The 19,329-nt window shown below is 42.9% G+C and overlaps 1 long non-coding RNA gene across 1 annotated transcript; it reads right to left on the bottom strand.

Annotated features, from left to right (window-relative positions):
• Positions 1-1,898: 1,898 nt before the first annotated feature.
• On the bottom strand, positions 1,899-8,111 carry LOC136793916 (uncharacterized). The gene is made up of 3 exons (XR_010840000.1): positions 7,573-8,111; positions 4,129-4,321; positions 1,899-3,907 (listed from the first exon to the last, which is right to left on the bottom strand). It is a non-coding gene; the product is annotated as an uncharacterized lncRNA (long non-coding RNA).
• Between the last annotated feature and the right edge of the window lie 11,218 nt (positions 8,112-19,329).

Raw genomic sequence — 19,329 nt, 5'->3', positions numbered from 1 at the left:
AGACAATATTTCTCTGCCTTTTCTTCCTGAGCAGAAACTCTATGATCAAAGACGCATCACTAGGGCAAAAAAGTCATTTACCTGTCAATTTCTGGCCCTTTGTTGTAAGAAATAGTTGGAGTTCCAGGGTTGGCAATGCCACTGATGCTATATCAATGCTTCCATTTTTATTTACATCATGACACACAGTAAGGGTCGGGGGGAAAGGTAAGATTTATAAAGCCTGGGGAAAGGGACAGGGCCCCTCTAGCCACCGCAGGACCTGCCCAGCTTTCTAAAGACTAAAGAGATCACCACCTCAGGCCACCCGGCACCTAGCTACTCATGGACACTGGGAGGGAAGCCTGGGTCTAGACAGTTGTACTCAGATGTCACCCTAGAGGCAGGACTCTGACTCCACCACCACCATTCCCCCACCTCAGTGGATCTTCATTTGGTGTCTCTAGACTTTTTCCTCATATGCAAGAACACCTGACTCAACTGAATAAAAGGAAAGAACTGACCTAAATTATATCACCTCCATGAAGAATGACCACAGTTCTAATTCCTTAGGGGAGGAAATTGTTCACAGGTAGAATAGATCTAAGGTGTCTAAGATGACAAAGCAGCCCAGTGCCTGGTCCAGGATCAGAGCTAGAACCGAGGACCACAGTCTTCTTCTCACGGATGATGGAGGTCTCAGCACAGAAGAGATGGCTGGTTTGTGAGCAGGGAATGGGCTCTTATGAAGCCTCTATCCTGGATTGTCAGCTTCCCTAGGCTGCAGTTTCCTGAAGTAGCAATATCTCCTAAAAGGCACGGATTCCTCTCAACCGCCTCCTCCCCCAGGCAGCCCTCCTTGACCATCTAGTCTGAATCTGGTGACCCTTCTCTGTACTCTGGAACTCACTTTCACCACGGCACCTATTGTGCTATAGACTGACTGTCTCTCTTCCCAGGCTGCAAGCTCCTGGCGCTTACATTCCTTTTATTGCCTACAATTAGTCCCAGGTAGGCACACAATCTTACTGAATAAAATGAGTGTCACAAATCCCTTTGTGGGTAGTGGATGACTACTTCCACAAGCCAGCCTCCTTAAAAACCACACAGTTTCTGCTTGGTGCCCTTTACCTCTCCCTGTCTGCCCACACCTGGTTCCAGGCAGCTATAAGATTGGCTGTGCTCTTGAACTCGGGAAATACCTTGGCTCCTCCTCCTTCCTTCCTTCCAAGCCCTCTTGCTCAATTCAGGTTTCCTCAGTTTCCATGGGTCGCCACCTACCAGGATCTTCCCACTGAGAATTGACTCTCTTGAAAGGCACTGGTGACACCTCTGCCCATGGATGTCTCCTCCTGCTCGCCCCTCACTCCTCCCTTGCAGCTTGTATGTGGGCCAAGCCTGGCCACCCCACCCAGGTCAGTACCTGGGGCCTCAGGCTCCTGCTTATCAGGGAGAGGGTATCGGGCTGTCAGTGACCTCCATTCACCTATTCATTCATTTATTTATGTCTCTCCTAATTTATTTATGTATTTACTATAACAGCTTTATTGAGATATAATTCACATAACCATAAAATTCACCCCTTTAAAGTGTGCAATTCAGCAGGTTTTATATATTCACAGAATTATGCAACTATCACCACTACCTAATTCCAGAATATTTTCATCAACCCTGAAAAGAATCCCCAAACCCATCCCCTTCACATTCCTGCCCCCTCAAAGCCTTGGCAACCACTGATCTACTTTATATCTCTATGGATTTGCCTATTCTAGACTAGCTATGTCATATAAATGGAAACATACAATACGTGGCCTTTTATATCTGGCTTCTCTCACTAAGCATAATGTTTTCAAGGTTCATTTACCGTAATATTTATCAGTAGTTCATTCTTTTTTAGAGATGAATAATATTCCACTGTAGAGGCACAACACATTTTTATTTATTCATTCATTAGTTGGTGGACATTTGAGTTGTTTCCACTTTTTGGCTATTTGAATAATGCTACTATGAACATTCACGTACAACTTTTTATGTAAACATATGTTTTCAATTCTCTTGGGTATATAACTAGGAGTGGAATTGCTGGGTCACAAAGTAACTTTTTGTTCAACTTTTTGAGGAACTGCTAGCCTGTTTTCTAAACAGGCTGTACCATTTCACAGTCCCTCTAACAATATATGAGGATCCAATTTCTCCATATCCTTGCCAATACTTATGATTATCTGTATTATTATTATTCTTTTCAATAAATTTATTGATTGATTGATTTTTGGCTGTGTTGGGTCTTCGTTTCTGTGCAAGGGCTTTCTCCACTTGCGGCGAGCGGGGGCCACTCTTCATTGCAGTGCGCGGGCCTCTCACTATCACAGCCTCTCTTGTTGCGGAGCACAGGCTCCAGACGCGCAGGCTCAGTAGTTGTGGCACACGGGCCTAGTTGCTCCGCGGCATGTGAGATCTTCCCAGACCAGGGCTCGAACCCGTGTCCCCTGCATTGGCAGGCAGATTCCCAACCACTGCACCACCAGGGAAGCCCTATCTGTATTATTTTAACCATTCTAGTGGTATGAAGTGGTATCTCATGGTTTTGATTTGCATTTCCCTGATGGCTAATGATGTGGAGTATCTTTTCATGTTCTTTTGGATATATCTATTTAATTCCTTTGCCTACTTTAAAAATTGAGTTATTTGTTTTTTTATTGTTGAATTGTAAGAATTTTTAGGGACTTCCCTGGTGGTCCTGTGGCTAAGACTCCATGCTCTAATGAAGAGGGCCCGGGTTTGATCCCTGGTCAGGGAACTAGATCCCACATGCCCCAACTAAAGATCCTGCATGCCACAATGAAGATCCCAAGATCCCGTGTGCTGCAGCTAAGACCTGGCACAGCCAAATAAATAAATAAGTAAATAAATTTATTTAAAGAGTTTTTATATATTCTGGCTACAAGTCCCTTATCAGATATATGATTTGCAAATATTTCCTTCCATTCTGTGGGTTGTCTTTTCACTTTTGTGATGTTCTTTGAAGCACAAAATTTTAATTTTAATGAAATCCATTTTTTTTTTCTTTTGTCACTTGTGCTTTTGATGTGATATCTGACAAACTGTTGCCTAATCCTCAGTCATGAAGATTTACTTCTCTGTTCTCTAGGAGTTTTATAGTTTTTAGCTCTAACATTTAGATTCATGATCCCCTCCATTCATTTGTTTTACTTCTCCCAAAGATAAATGCATTTTACAGTACATTCGTTTGGTGTAATAGTCTCTGCATCATCTGTTGCCTTTATACGGTGATGAGACACTTCCTTAATAAGGTTATTCATATTTAGTTGTTCTGTGAAACTGACATTTACCTTCAACAACCTTTGGCTTCCATTATGTCAAAAACAAACACATATGTAATAAAATATGTTTTCCAGACTCCAATCAGGCTTTGCCCTGCCACAGAACGAGACTGGAGACATCCTAGACATTGAAAACTTTGGAGGTAGTTGGAAGGTTGGTAGGTTAAACCAGGACAGATAATCTCCTGTGACCTCAATCCAGAGGAAGAAGGAATATAAGTGCAGAACTCTTCAGTGGAGGGCTTGATGCTAGGCAAGCTGTTACCTCTCCACAAGCCCGACCACCCAGGGCCTTTTCTGCGTCTGTGGCTCTTTGTTCCAGTGGTTTTGATTATTCAATTCAGCCATTATATGAGCCATTGTCTGCCAAGATGTTTGGGTTTGGAAATCCCTCATTATGCCTCTGAGCAAATGACAGCACATTTTCTCTCAAATCTTGCATTCGTTGCTCTTTGACTGTTGGTGACAAAATTAGTCTTAGTTTCCTTGGACGTTGGTTTTGTATGGTTGTTGATTTTCTTCAAATGGTATGTTTGTTCCCCTATTTGTCAGCGAATCCTTCAACTTATTATTTATTTGAATCCCTTCTGAAACAAGAAACAAATTCATTAAAAAAAAATCATACTCTACTTTTCATCTGGTTAAATTTCCTGGGATTTAGATTTAGCACAACTGGAAGAATAGTGACAAAAAGAATGACAGTTTAAATCCAACATACCTTTACTTTACCCTGTTTTGAATCAAACCTCCCCCAAACAATGTAATTAGCAAGGGCTACATTTAGAAATTTCTACAATGAGATAATTACCTTCCCTAGGGAGAAGCAGCTAAAATCTGGCCATCCAAAGTCTTCACTTTCTAGTAAGCCAGCCCACACAATACGCAGACAGACAGCTTGGTCATTCTTCCAAGAGAGATTTTGAAGCTGATCTGTGATTATCTTCTGTTATCCAATAAATGGAAATAACATTCATCACCCAGGAAGCCTTGTGTGGGGAAACCTACAAAAGACCACAGGACACATAAGCTCTTGGCTGTCAAAACTCCATGCCATTTCGAGGTGTGGATCCAAAGATGGGCTTGGCTTCCTCTGCTGTTGATTTGCTCCTAGAAATGTCAGGCCCTCCTGGTCAGAACAGAGCCAGACCCGAATCCCAAACAATAGTATGGAATCTTGTCTCCTCTCACTCAGCATCAGGATGTTCTTTAATAGAAATAACTGGATTAATAACATGCCTGTAAATATCATTTACTATTGAGCCCTTAAAAGATACCTATGAAATATTATTGATCTAATTAAAAGGAGCAGCTATAAAATGGTATGTATATACAATGGCCCTTTTGGTAAAGTGTTTATATATGTTTTTAAAAGTCTAGAAAAGAGATACATTAAAGTATTTTCTCCAGATAAACGACAAGTTTTCCACTTTATACTTCAAAAAAGAATTGTAATGAATACATTTTACTTCCATAATAAAAAAAATAATTGGACTAAATCTATTTTTTTTTTAAATAGGTCTTACCCCGAACTCAAATGCATGTTCAGAATTTTTAAAACACGTGGCAAAGATTACATATTTGAATCTGCTACTCTGCAGGAAAACTTAAAAATAATCAGCCTTTAACGTTGGAGAACCAAGCCAAATGTCTGCTGCTCAAGCAGGCAGGGCCCAGCCCTAAATTCCAGGTCACAGGGCAGTTTGCCAGGGTAGCTGGCTCATGGTGCTTCTGCCCCCTGCTGGATAACTCAGGAAAGGGCAGACTCAGGTTTAGGGAGTTTCTCCAGGGCTAAGGCCATGGAGAGATGAATGTTTAAGAGCTCAGTGACACTTGGGAAGAACTGGCCTCATTCCTCAAAACTATTCTGGAAGGTCTTGCCACGGGGAAACTAATAATGTAGCAACCCATTCATGCTCCCTCCCTCCTTTTTTAACACATCTATTTATTTTTTAAATGTCCCAAACCTCATTCTAAGTATTTACATGTGCATAGAACTTAGATTTGTTTTTGTGCCATGCTCTATTTTATAGTATAAATTGTATTGTATTGTACTTTTATTCTTTGACTTGCTTTTTTCATCTATCAGTATATCCTGGCAGGGTCAGGACTAGGGTGAGGCAAGAAAGACCTGTATGACCCTGATAATGGCTTCCACATTTTTGTGCCCTTTGTCACAGGCCAGCTTCATTCTTTTTGACCCCTAAATAGTATTCTATGGTATGAATAGGCCATTATTAACCATTTCCCTCTTGATGAACCTTTAGGTCGTTTCCAATTTTTAGCTATTACTGAAATACTATGTTGAAATCCTTATAGATGCTTCCTTGTGGGTATAGTCAAAGTTATAATTTTTTACTTTATGGTTTGTGTATTTTATATCTGGTTTAAGAGGCCTCACCTAATTTAAAGTTACATAGTGTCTTCCTATATTTCCTTTTCTTTCTTTCTTTTTTTTTTTTTCATTTTGGATCTCAGGTGCAGAGTTGAGTTCATCATATTCCTCGCCTCTTCAATTCATACCTCACATAGTTGTCATTAGTCCATATAAGACATTTTTTAAAAATTCCCTTTTATCCCCATTTTCCACTCCCATTCCCCATGCCCACCCAGACAATCCTTCTGATGTGTTTAATAGTTATAATAGTGTTTGTATGTTTCCTTATAAAATATGTAGTATATATATGGAATATTTATATAAATGATATTGTGCCGTAGACCTTATTCTATTTCTTACTACTTTCCTTCAACACTGTTTTACAGACTATCCACATGGCTGTGGTACATGCAAGTTCTTGCTCCTAATTGCTCTACTCATCCTTTCCCCCAGTAGTGAGCCCCTGGAGCCTTCAGATCCCATTAGCACAAACAGCCCTGCAAGGGACCACCTCATGTATGGTTGGTCCTATGTGAGAAGTTTTCTAGGGTGTGTTTCCCGATTGCTTACCTTTTCTTCTAATACGTTTTTTTTTTTCTTCTATTCACAAGTTCATGCACATTTGGTTAGTCTGTCTGAGCACATTTAGCTTTTGCTATGATCTTGACTCGATTCATTCTTGAAATTTTCTTTCAAGAAAAACATTCCTAATTTCCATTTTGATCATGTTTCTTTGACATCGTTTGAGCTAGGGTTTGGGGTGTGGAGGTGTTTGTTTTGTTTGTTTGATTTGTGTTAGATGATAATAATGTGACTTGGTTTGGGTCCCTCCTGAGGCAAAAGTGAAACGAGGACTTTGGTGACAATAGTTTGTTTGGGAGGATATTCCAGGAAGACAATGAGGAAGACGGGAGAGTGATACAAGGGAGAAGAGAAAGCCAATGAAAAATGCATTACTGAGCTGGTTATCACTGTGGACAATTGGCACAATCTCCCTAGAGACCCTTTGAAGAACAATATAAAAACCACCTAGAATTGTCCCTCTGAAGAATGGGAGGTTGGGACATTTATCCATTAACCTTCATTCTCCACTGGCTGAGAGTTGCCCCTTGGGACACACACACACACACACACACACACACACACACACACACACACTTTCCTGCTGTGGCCGTGCCTGCGAGTAGACTGAGCAAGCTTCCAAGCTCGGAGCAAAGCTGAGTGACTCGCTGGTGCTTGAGATGGGAGGCCATCAGCATTCACAGGAGCCTTGACTTTCGGCTGCCCTGTGGGTGTGCACGTCTTTGTCTGCCAACTGCTCTCTGACCCACTTCTTTCCCTGCACTTGCTATTCATGTATTGACTACATCTGACCTCTCTGTCCTGACCCAGCAAGACCCCCTCAAACCTCTCCCTGGGCTGGACCTATTACAGCATTCCCCCTGCCTCCCTGGCTTCAGGCCTCTGCTCACCCCACTGTCTGGCCTTCAGCAGACCCCTCTGAAAATGTGGCACTTTCCTCCCACCCAGCAGATGTGCCCTTTTCATTTCTCTCTCCAGCTTCACTTTTACTTTCTTTCCCTCCTCTCTCCCCTTTTACACTGTAAGCCTGCCAGGATCCCCGGTAGCATCAGTGAACCCTACTCAGATCATTTGCTTACCTGCTCTCACAGGAAGTGCCCATGCTCAGCTTCAGGTAATAAAAATAAACAGAACAATGTCTAATACTATTTGAGCACTTACGAAGTAGCAAGCACTGTGTGAAATGCAATTTAGTCATCTCCTTATTTTATCTTCACAACAACAATCTCATGAAATAAGTACTATCATCATGGTAATTGCACAGACAAGGAAGCTACCTTGGAGAAGACAACTTACCTCGCTGATGGTGATGGTCCTCACGTGTGGACATCTGGCCTTGAGGATTTCTTTTTGACCTCTCCAGTTAGCTCAGCCATTAACTTCCAACTGACCCTGGGAGAAGGGACTTCACTTCCTGTGCCTGGTTTTTGACTTTTAAAATAGAACTGTCTTTATGGTTCCTTGTTTTCCCCTCACAAGATTATTGAAAGTATGAACTGATTTTTTAAAAAATAATCAATATAACATCTTGGCTATTTTTTCTTATTTGTTTTGTTTTCATTTTTGTTTGTTTTTTGTTTTCTTGGTTCATGGTGTTACCACCATGTGATACCTTCTTCCCAGGGCCAGCCTTAATGGATTTCTCCCCCAGCCTCCAGATACCTGAAATTCTACAATTAGAAATGTATTCATCTGATGTCAGCTCACAGTTCTATGGGAGAGGATAGGGAATAATACTTCTCAGCCATTCCTACCTTAGCATGAGTGAATTTATGACCTTTTCTGAGAGCTAGTTTTGAAAGAGGAGATAGGGAAGAAACATGAATGCGCTAAGCCTGGGCTAAAGGGAAGCCACACTAGGTCATCACCCTCAAAAAGCTCTTGCACCTGTGCACCAGGGTTTACATGCAAGAATGTTCTTGGCAGCTTTGCTTCTAACAGTCTCAAACTGGAAACAACCCTATCCATCAAGAATAGAATGGAAAAATGCATTGTAGTGTATTCATACGAGGGAATACGATACAGCAATGAAAATAGTGACCTACAGCTACAAGGCCAGTGACTTGTTTGAATCTCACAGACATAATGTTGAGGGAAAGAATGTTGACCCAGAAGTATGTATTCGGCAGAAATCCATACATGTAAAGCTTAAAGATAGGTGGTAAGATTATAAAGAATAAGAGAGGCATTACTATTATGAATGTCAGGATAATAGTAATCAATTCTAATGGGGAGGGAGGGGGTCGTGACTACTCAGGGGACACACAGGGGCTTCTTGGATGCTGAGAGTTACTATTTCTTGAACTGACTGTTGGTTACACAGAGAGTTGCTTGACAGTTATAGTCAGCCCTCCAGTGTCCATGGATGCGGAACCACGATCCAGAGAGCTGACTGTACCACACCATTTTATATAAGGGACTTGTGAATCTGCAGATTCTGGTATCTGTGGCGAGTCCTGGAAACAATCCCCAGCAGATACCAAGGGACAACCATTAGTAAATTGTTTTATCTCCCTCTTTTGAAAAACAAAAAGAAAAGAAGGAAGGAGGGAAGGGAGGGAGGGAGGGAGGGAGGAAGTGCAGGAAAGCCAGCCCCCCGAAGCAGACCTCATTTCTTTGTATAGCTAATCCAGACAGGTTCTAGGAGACCTGGAAAAGAAGTGGTCGGGTTTGGGACAGGTGGCAGAGGCTCTGTACTTAGCATCTGTGGATAGTCAACTGTACTAGATACTGCCAAACAGTTTTCCAAAATGATTTAACCAATTTATTCTCTCACCAGCCAAGAGTTCCCATTGTTTTGCATCTTCACTATCATTTGATATTGTCGATTTAAAAATTTTTGTTTCTTTTGTAAGATGTTTATAGGTATCTCATTATTGTCTGAAGTCACTTTATTCTAGAAATTAACGTACTTGAGCATCTTTTTGATATTTCTTTTGTCTTTTGTGAAATGCCTATTCAAGTCTTTTGCCCTTTTTTTCTATTGGGTTATTTATCTTTTTCTTATTGATTGATTGGAATATGTATATTTTAAATATTAGGGCTTTGCTAGTAAGGCAAAATACCTTTTGCCATTTGATGACTTGTTGCCTGTATTTTTCTAAGTGGGAGGGACAGAGGCAGCAAGTGTTTGCTGCCTCTGAATTCCTTTGCCTACTGCTTGGGTGCCTCAGGGAGTTTGCTCAGCCTTCATGGGCAGTGGCTGCCATTTCTGATGCAACTAGAGTTCCTGTTCCCACAACCAGTGGCTCTGCTATCCCTTCCAGAGGCAAGCTGCCCAGGAAGCAAGTGACCCCTGTGAGAATAACAATGTGAGCCCTGTTTCGTGTTTCTTTCCTCCTACTCTTTCCATTAGCAGAGAAAATGAAGTTTTGGCACTCTCTCCACTGCATAATCCTTTACTTCATACATCAGTGCCAAAGAGAATAAAATAGGAAAGGACTTAGAAGTCGGCCAATTTCTGAAGCCTTTTGTACTGGTCTGGATTTTACTGTCTGGACAATAGGCAACGCTACCTGAGAACAGTGAGCACGGCTGTGCCAGGGCAGATCGAGGCGCTCACATCTTGCCAGGGGGCAATGGGTCACATTACCTGCATCAGCCTGTGAAGCTGACATAAAGAATGTTACTCATGGGCTAGGAGGTCATTAGCAGCCCTCCCTGCAATACCTATTTGAACTTGGAACTGGCTTCTGGAGAAGTGAGAGGTACTTGAGTGGTAGATGTACTATTATTCTATGCTAATTCTCCCTGAGAGGAGACCTAACTTTCTGGTGAGGAGTATGTGGTGGATCCTGAATTTATGGTCAGTTTAAATCATTAATTTTCACAAGTGACAGGGACAAAAATTTTTGAAGTGTAATTCATCAGCGCCCCACCCCTCAGTCCTCTACAACATTACCCCTTCTCTCACCCCAAACTCTTGAGGACAAGGCTTGGTTTATGTGACCTGGAAACCCAGTGCAGACTGTGGGGTGGGGGAGAGTGGAAAGAGGCCACCACAGGCTGCCGCCCTGGAGATCTACTTCGAGGCTGGAGAACTTGCTGTCTTTCAGGCCATATGGATGATGTTAGTCCTTCCTCAACTGACCTCTCTGAGGAGGTTTAGTAAAGACTTTGCTGACCTCAGAGATATTTAATAAAGGTTTTGTTGCTTTCAAGGCTGTCTAGAGTCATCTTCTTCTTTTTTTCAAATAAGCTTTTTTTTTTTTTTTGGCCACACTGCGCGCCATGCAAGATCTTAGTTCCCCGACCAGGGATCGAACCCGTGCCCCCTGCAGTGGAAGTGCAGAGTCAACCACTGGACAGCATGGGAAGTCCCTTGGGTTTCTTTTGACCAGGATGTGGCACTAAGGTAGGACTTAAGGAAGGAAATGGAGGCTCAAATATATCTGGGTCATACTCTCGTGCCTCCCTTTATCTGCACCAGCAGATCCTCTACACAAACAACATGCATTCTTCTGGTAAGGCTGGACAGGATGTAAAATTCTTGGAAATTGGGACCCATGGGCCCCCCTGGACTTCCCCACAGGCACAGCCAGAAGTCTGCTCCAGCTCTGAAACCTGCAGTTGCCCTGCTGGCACCCATGCTGCAGCAACGATTAGACCTGTGGGTCCCCCATACACCTGTGAATTGTTTCTGAAACCTTAGGACAGAACTTCACATTGAGCCTTATCAGATTCAGTCCATCGTTCCATCCAATGAGGTCTGTTTTAGGTTGGTTTTTCTCAGAAGCCACCCCTGAGATGAGAATTTGAGTGCAAGTACTTTATTTAGGAAGCATCCTGGGAAGCACCAGTGGGCACTAGAGGAAGTGTGGGCCCAGCTGCTGCCCCTCTCCGGTGAGGTGAGCCAAGGAGGTCAGCGACGGCGGGTGTGCGCCCAGCGGCACCCGGAGCCCTAAACCGACTTCCAGAGCATCTTGGCCACTGCTTCTCTTCTGCCTTCCAATCTCTTGCGATTTTTCTGTCATGGCCAAGCCTAACGTGTACAATACAGGGGAGGGAATTCTGGAAAATGTAGCTCCAGCTGAGCTATGTTGACAGGGTACAAAACCCTCCACAATTCTCCCAGTGACTGCAAAGAGGATACGGTTCTGAGTCCACAAATTCTGACTTGAAGAACAGCATTTTCTTTGTTTTCCATATCAAATGAGTTTCTTCCTCTGAGCCCCATTCTGACAGACAGGCAAAATACAGTCGTCCCTCGGTATCCTCGGGGGATTGGTTCCAGGACCCCCCGCGGAACCAAAGCTCTGTGGATGCTCAAGTCCCTTTTATAAAATGGCTAGTACAGGGCTTCCCTGGTGGCGCAGTGGTTGAGAGTCCGCCTGCCGATGCAGGGGACACGGGTTCGTGCCCCGGTCCGGGAAGATCCCACATGCCGCGGAGCAGCTAGGAAAAAAAAAATAATAATAAATAAATAAAAATAAAAAATAAAATGGCTAGTACAGTCAGCCCTCAGCATCCACAGGTTGCACATGAGGTGAAGATTCCATGATCTGCCCCAATTCCAGTCAGTGACAGTTGAAGGTTAACATGGAGACAGACACTGTGCCTTTCCCAGGACCCTTCGAATCTGGTGACAGCTTTGTTCCCATACCCGACTTGGGACACGGGACTTGTTTGCACGGCTAAGGGCCCCAGTGCCTTTCCTCTCCGGGGCTTTGCCACCTCCCTGGGGGCCATACCAGGAAGCCAGGACTAAAGGGGCTCAGTTCCTTTCAACTTTCTTGTTAAAGACATTCCACTGTAAAACAAAAGACTCTGCCTTCTGCCCTTTCATACACCTTCTCTGAGGTAATAAAGCATAAAGTTCCCTGTTTGATGGGAAAGAGAATACCCAGGGAGAAAAAATTCATCTTTTAAAGTGCTATCCAAGCACCTGGGGCTGCGGTAGCTCTTCTTCTGTGTCCGGACAAGGACACTTAAGTGGTAACAGCAGCTGGAGCTGGAAGCCAGTGTTCCCCTTGGCTGTCACCACCCTCTCTGCCTTGCCCCCAGCTCCAGACTGTTCTCCTGGTTGTGCTGAGGCAATGCGCTGGGAAGGGAGTGGCATATCAGAGTGAGGCCTGCAGGGGGTAGGTGACTCCTGGACACCCTGACCCTGAGGGACTGAGAGACACATGCTGTTGAGGAGATGATGCATCTTGTTGCCAGCAGCACTGCTCCTGGTTTCTATGGGCCTGGCAAGCCTGCCTGTTCCCGTGACCCCACTGGGAGAACTGGTGATCACTTTGGTTTATATTTCCCCCAGGAAAGAAAATGCTACCACTCAGTCAGCCACCATCGCAGGGCTTGAAAGAAGCAAGATCTGTTAAATGAAACACACTTTCGTATGATAACTGACAGAAGCATAGAGATTTTTAAAAATGAATTAAAGGAAAAAGCCCATCTCACTGGATCTCATAAGTGTGGCTACCTGGATGCCTGACCCACACAGGCCAAGCCCTGGGAACCATCAAAGCAGCTGGATATAAGTCTAGGCAGACCTGTGGGTCTCAGTTAAAGCTGCAGAATTAAAGTTAGTGCAGGGAGGCCTCCAGGGGAAAAAAGCAGCAAGTTTCAAGCATTCCAATGATGCTGATATGCAGTGAGCTGGGCCTTATGCTGTTCTTTACAGTAAGAAGTGATGCATTGTATGTACATACATAACATACGTGGTATATGGAGACTGTGTGTGCACTGGGGACCTCTGTAGCATTGCATGCACCACAGAGCACAGAGAACAGAGTTGCGTTATTCCATCACCTATTGAAACATCTGTCACTAAAGAGCTACTTAATGAGAATTTCTTCTGGCTGAGACTTAAACTATAAAATTCTTGTTTTAATTAATTAATTAATTAAATAGGCCACACCAGGTCTTAGCTGCAGCACTTGGGATCTTTGCTGCAGCATGTGGGCTCTTAGTTGAGGCATGCGGGGTCTATTCCCTGACCAGGGATCGAACCTGGGCCCCCTGCATTGGGAGCACGGTGTCCCAATCCCTGGACCACCAGGGAAGTCCCTAAAATTCTTTTTTTTTTTTTTTGCGGTACGCGGGCCTCTCACTGTTGTGGCCTCTCCCCTGTTGCGGAGCACAGGCTCCGGACGCGCAGGCTCAGCGGCCACGGCTCACGGGCCCAGCCGCTCCGCGGCATGTGGGATCTTCCCGGACCGGGGCACGAACCCGTGTCCCCTGCATCGGCAGGCAGACTCTCAACCACTGCGCCACCAGGGAAGCCCCCTAAAATTCTTAATAATTTACTCAGAGCAATATTACTTCCAACACACAAAAATGCTTACATCTTCATTCATATGTTCATCTATCCACTTTGACTAAGTAGCTGTCATTTAGCTGTTTCTCAGGGTGATGTTCAGCAGTCTGCTGCTTAGCCATCCTTTTCCAGCTAGTTTCTGAAAATAGTTGCTTAACTGAATGTGCTCTCCAAGAGTAATTTCATACCATTGTCAAGGATTTGGTTGCACACTGTGTTTTAGACTAGTTACACTTGACACCCCTTTCAGTTTGATTCCTGATTTTATTATACATACCTCTTCCCCCTGCCCTTCCCTGGGTGCATGCGCCACACCCCCCATGCCCCGCACATGTACTGAGTGGCGTTGTGCTGTCAGAAGATACTATTGTAATGTTGGTTTAATGATTTTGTGTTCGGGTTGATGAACTCCACTAAAGGATGTTTGTTTCTAACAATGCTTTTATTAGTGATATCAGAAAGAAGTGGAGAATGGCTGTAGTTGTGAAGGGATAACTGATTAAAAACTTGAGTTTGCTGCTCAGGTGACACGTGTGCTGTTCACGTGCACACCAGTGAGCATCTCCTGGTTCCAGTATAGCACCATTTGGAGCATAAAGACACCTAACTGGTACTGTAAATACAGTCTTTAGCTATTTGTATTTTTATATAATCTGTACATCTCTACATCTTTTTTTGTTTGTTTGTTTTTGTTTGGGTTTTTTTTTTTTGCTGTACGCGGGCCTCTCACTGTTGTGGCCTCTCCCGTTGCAGAGCACAGGCTCTGGAAGTGCAGGCTCAGCGGCCATGGCTCACGGGCCCAGCCGCTCCGCGGCATGTGGGATCCTCCCGGACCGGGGCACGAACCCACGTCCCCTGCATCGGCAGGCGGACTCCCAACCACTGCGCCACCAGGGAAGCCCTCTACATCTTTTATGACACTGTCTCTTGCCGTGATAAACGCTGAAGCAGCTGTTGATTGCCTCACCATTGAGTCTGGTTCTGATGAGAATACATGCAGAGGTGTGGATTGGCAGCTCTTAATGCACCAGCTCTTAACCACTATTTTCCCAGCTGCAAGGAAGAGTAGCTGGGCAGTCCTCTCCAGAGTATGAGAAGGTCCATGAGAGGAGCCTCACAGGATTGGTGGAGCAGCTGGGGGAGAAATGAGAACTATTTAAAAGAAGTGTTTGAGAAATGAACTTATCTATGAAACAAAAACAGATTCACAGACATAGAGAACAGACTTGTGGTTGCCAAGTTGGGGGCGTGGGGGAGGGATGGAGTGGGAGTTTGCGATTAGCAGGTGCAAACTATTATATATAGAATGGATTAAACAACAAGGTCCTACTGTATGGCACAGGGAACTATATTCAATATCCTGTGATAAACCGTAATGGAAAAAAATATGAAGAAGAATGTATATGCATGTGTGTGTGTGTGTATAAGTGAATCATTTTGCTGTACAGTAGAAATTACCACGACATTGTAAATCAACTATACTTCAATAAAATAAATTAAAATTAAAAAAGAAACGTTTGAGGCTAAATGATGCTGGGCTTACTCTTCTCCTGGATTCTCACATATCGAATGTGGAAAAGAAGAGGAAAAAGGAAAAAGCAAAACAACAGCATTTAAAGATGTTCCTGTGGCACATGCTTTTTCTCTGAAGTTCTCTCCTCTAAGCAATAATTCAGCCAAACACTTGTTTTAAGATTTTTGTGAAACGACAAGATCACAGTGAGGATGTTAATACTGCAATAATGTATGCTTCATTTTTCAATTACTGAAGGAGAAAACTCTCTGGGGAGTGAAATTCAACACTTAATTTAACAATAGCATCTCATACTAATTCACGTTGAAATGTGAAACCAATCCAGTTAAGAAAACATCCAGGTAAAATGAAATGGGCCATGATAATGGTATGGTCTTTCAGTTATGGGTCTCATGTTGTGAGGATTACAAATTCTGCCCTAAATGTTAAGTAAGGTTCTCAGTATCTCTGGTGGTAAATATAAAGGCAGTCACTTCACAGATGAGGAAATTAAGACAAGGGTCTCTGTGACTGGTTCAGGATGAATGAGAAGTTGCAGAAAGGATGCAGATACTGAATTCTTAGTTTCAGCTCCTAGCCTCAGCCGCTTATCTAATGCTGCAAATTCTGACCACAGAGTTAGGAGGTTTGACTGAGACACTGTAGACAAACTGAATTGGGAAAAGAGCCCCTAGACTTTCTGCTAAATCATAAATATATGTTGCACTCTCACTCTTTACATATGTCAAAGGTTGTGCTAGCCACTGGGCGTCTAAAAACGAATACGATACAATTCTTAGGTTCAAGAAACTCAAGTCTAGTAGTGGGAGAAACATGTAAATAATCGTTACTACACCCATCTGCTCACCCTGCCCCCACTCCTGGCCTAATTTGGCCTTAAGGTTTTTCCGATTTCAGTTGAGATAGCCCTTCCTCCAGGAGGCCTTTCTAGATCCGTCCCCCCAACCCAAGTCAAGGTTAGGTTGTCCTCCTATATACTCCCATAACATCCTGTATTTCCCCTATATATGTAGCCCTGACAACAAGTACTGTATCTGCCTGATTACTTGTCCTAGTTCCTTCTAGACTAAGCTTGGTAAAGGGAAAATTTGTGCTGGTTTTTTTCACCATGTATACTGCAACACCTGCATGTAATGGACAATAAAGAAGTATTTGTCAATGAATGAATGAATGAAGCATTTATCACCAATCTCACTCCTTTTGATACTTACCACATACTGCATATACTGTTATTTCCCTGTCTTCCAAACTGGATTATAAACTTGCTGGGTCAGGAACTCTCACTTACATATGATATACCACTTAGCACCTACTCTGGTGTTAAACACACAATAGGCATCCATTCACTCGGTTTTTAATTTGACAAGTGTATATAGTGTGTTTACAATGAGGAAGATCAATGTGGAGTTTGGGAGAAGGAAGGTTGGAGAGGAGGAAGCTGGAAATGAGTCTGATTTAAACCCCCTAACTACTTAAATTTTTTTTATCATACAGTGGGTGTAGATGTGGCCTTAATCACAGAGAAAAAAAACTTATATATTACCTGCTTAGTAAAAGATGTTTGTTATATTTCCAGTTGCTAAGGGAGCAAAGAATCAACGTTTAAAAATAGATTTTTGAAAAGCATTTAACATGGAGGAGCAAAAAGAAGAGAGCAGGAGAGAAATAATAGGACCAAATAATTCCAAGGGACCAGCGTCTTAGCAAAGGAGGAGCTACCTCGTGTATTCTGTAATATTTGTGGTTTGGCAGAGATGAGATGAAAGCGTCCTCTTCCCTCCTGTTAAAGGAAAATTATTTTTAAAAAGTAAAATCATGATTAATACAAATGGAAAATTAGCATGTGTCCAAGATTTATTTAACTCATTAATTAATAAGGGTACCAGTAAGATACTACAGCTGATTCAAAAGATAATCTGGAGAGTAGACACATATATATTTCAGCAACGCTGAAATTAATTTGCTTAATAAACACAGCACTGGTTTCTTAGGTGAGTGGGAGAGAGATCAACGGTACTCCAGGAACAACTTGCATTTATATTTCTATGGACAAGGATCATTTGCACTGCTATCAGTTTCTTTGCAACACACAGAGTTGTAAATTAGCTCAAAGACAATGAACGGTGGAGATATTGTGCTAGACTGAGCACCTAGTAATCTTTCCCACCAAGTTCCAAGTCTTTCACAATTTTTTCCCGACACTAATAAAGCCTGCAACTTGTCCTCCAACATAAGGCTGCACTGTGTGAAGGCTTAGTGTTCCTCTGAAAAATAAAGGGTTTTTAAAGATTAACCATAGGAAGCTAAAATCTCTGAGCTACACGGATAAAACCATTGAGTGGAATAAAAATCTCAGTTCTATATAGATGCTGTGTGTTCCAAAAGCCGACCTGATCTTTTTTGGGGGGAATGTAACTCTCAAGTCCTCCTAAAATAATATATCTGGCATTTAACTTTTTTGTTATCATGAAATATTTTATGAATACAAAAAGTTTATAGGATAATATAAGAAACGTCCAGGGAATTCCCTGGTGGTCCAGTGGTTAGGACTCCTAGCTCTCACTGCTGAGGGCCTGGGTCTGGGAGCTAAGATCTGGCAAGCTGCGAGGGGTGGCCAAAAAGGAAAAAAAAAAAAAAGAAACATCCAGATACCACTCAGTTTGAGAAATGCAGTTGTATTTTCCCACTTCCTGGATCTTATTTCTCTCCCTCCAGAAGTAACCATTCTCAATGTGGATTGGCAGTTTATCATTCCCTTGCATGTTTTTATGCTTTTACAACAGAAGTTGTATCCATAAACAACATACAGTATTGTTTTGCATGTTTTTAAACTTTATATAAATGGAATCATACTGTTGTTTCCTTCTGTAACTTGTTTTTTCTGTTCAACATTGTGTTTCAGAGATTTCAGATTTGATATTATTTTTGTTAAAAATGATGGCTTAGAAATGAGTGCTTGGTTGGGAACAGGAATGGGAACCAGGTATAATTTTGATCCATTATTCATTATTATAAAAGTCCTGGTCATATAGGCATAGAAACAGTACATGGAAAGGACAGAGGTGATCAACTGATGGCAGTATTTTAAAGAATTTCGAAAAAATGTACTAGGAAAGATAACTTTATTCACTACTATTTAAATAAATGGTAGCTTAATTTACTACTATTTTAAAAACTAACCAAGTTATTTGATCTTGGGAAAATCATAGTTTTTCTTCTTCTTCTGTACAATGAGGGAGCTGAGTTAGATCAGAGTTCCTCAAAAGGTTTTTTGTTTTTTTTTTCCCCCATGCCTCTTTTTTTTTTTTTTTTTTTTTTGCGGTATGCGGGCCTCTCACTGCTGTGGCCTCTCCCGTTGCGGAGCACAGGCTCCGGACGTGCAGGCTCAGCGGCCATGGCTCACGGACCCAGTCGCTCCGCGGCCCCATGCCTCTTTTGATGCACACAAAAATCTCAAGCCCTTCTCTAAAATTATTTGGAACTAAAAAATAAACTAAATAGACTTCCAGTAATGGCCAAGTAAAGAGACTGGCAAATCCACTCCCCGCAAAACCAAACTATAAAGAGGGACAATAAACAACCATTTTACACTCTGGAAATTAACCAAAGGCACATAACAACCTGAGAACCATTCATGCTTGACATGAACTGCTGAATTTCTGGTAAGAACAAAGGGAATTTGAGATGTTTTGGCCTGGAGCTACTCCTATTCCCCGCCCCCCCCCCACCAGCTCAATACCTGGAGGTTCTGCCAGGATGGGGCAGGCCATGAGCAGCTTTTCTGTTGTGGCCAAAGGGAGACCTTTTTGTTTGTTTGTTTTAAAATTTATTTATTTTATTTATTTATTTTTGGCTACATTGGTTCTTCGTTGCTGCGCTCGGGCTTTTTCTAGTTGCGGCGAACGGGGGCTACTCATGGCGGTGTGCGGGTTTCTCATGCGGTGGCTTCTCTTGCTGTGGAGCACGGGCTCTAGGCACACGGGCTCAGTAGTTGTGGCTCATGGGCTCTAGAGCGCAGGCACAGAGGTTGCGGCGCACGGGCTTAGTTGCTCCGCAGCATGTGGGATCTTCCTGGACCAGGGCTCAAACCCTTATCCCCTGCATTTGCAGGCAGATTCTTAACCATTGCGCCACCAGGGAAGCCCAGGAAGATGTTTTATTTGGAGCTTTATATGGTCCACACTCAGAGGTACTGCCAGTGTAAGCGACATCTCCAGTGCAGGTGAGCAGGAGAAGGTCAACAGCTTGGCCCCACTAGCCT

Source organism: Kogia breviceps, chromosome 3 (genome assembly GCF_026419965.1).
Source record: "Kogia breviceps isolate mKogBre1 chromosome 3, mKogBre1 haplotype 1, whole genome shotgun sequence".
In the NCBI taxonomy this organism is placed as follows: Eukaryota; Metazoa; Chordata; class Mammalia; order Artiodactyla; family Physeteridae; genus Kogia; species Kogia breviceps.
The sequence above is the reverse complement of the archived record's forward strand: the minus strand, read 5'-3'. Positions and strand labels throughout refer to the sequence as shown.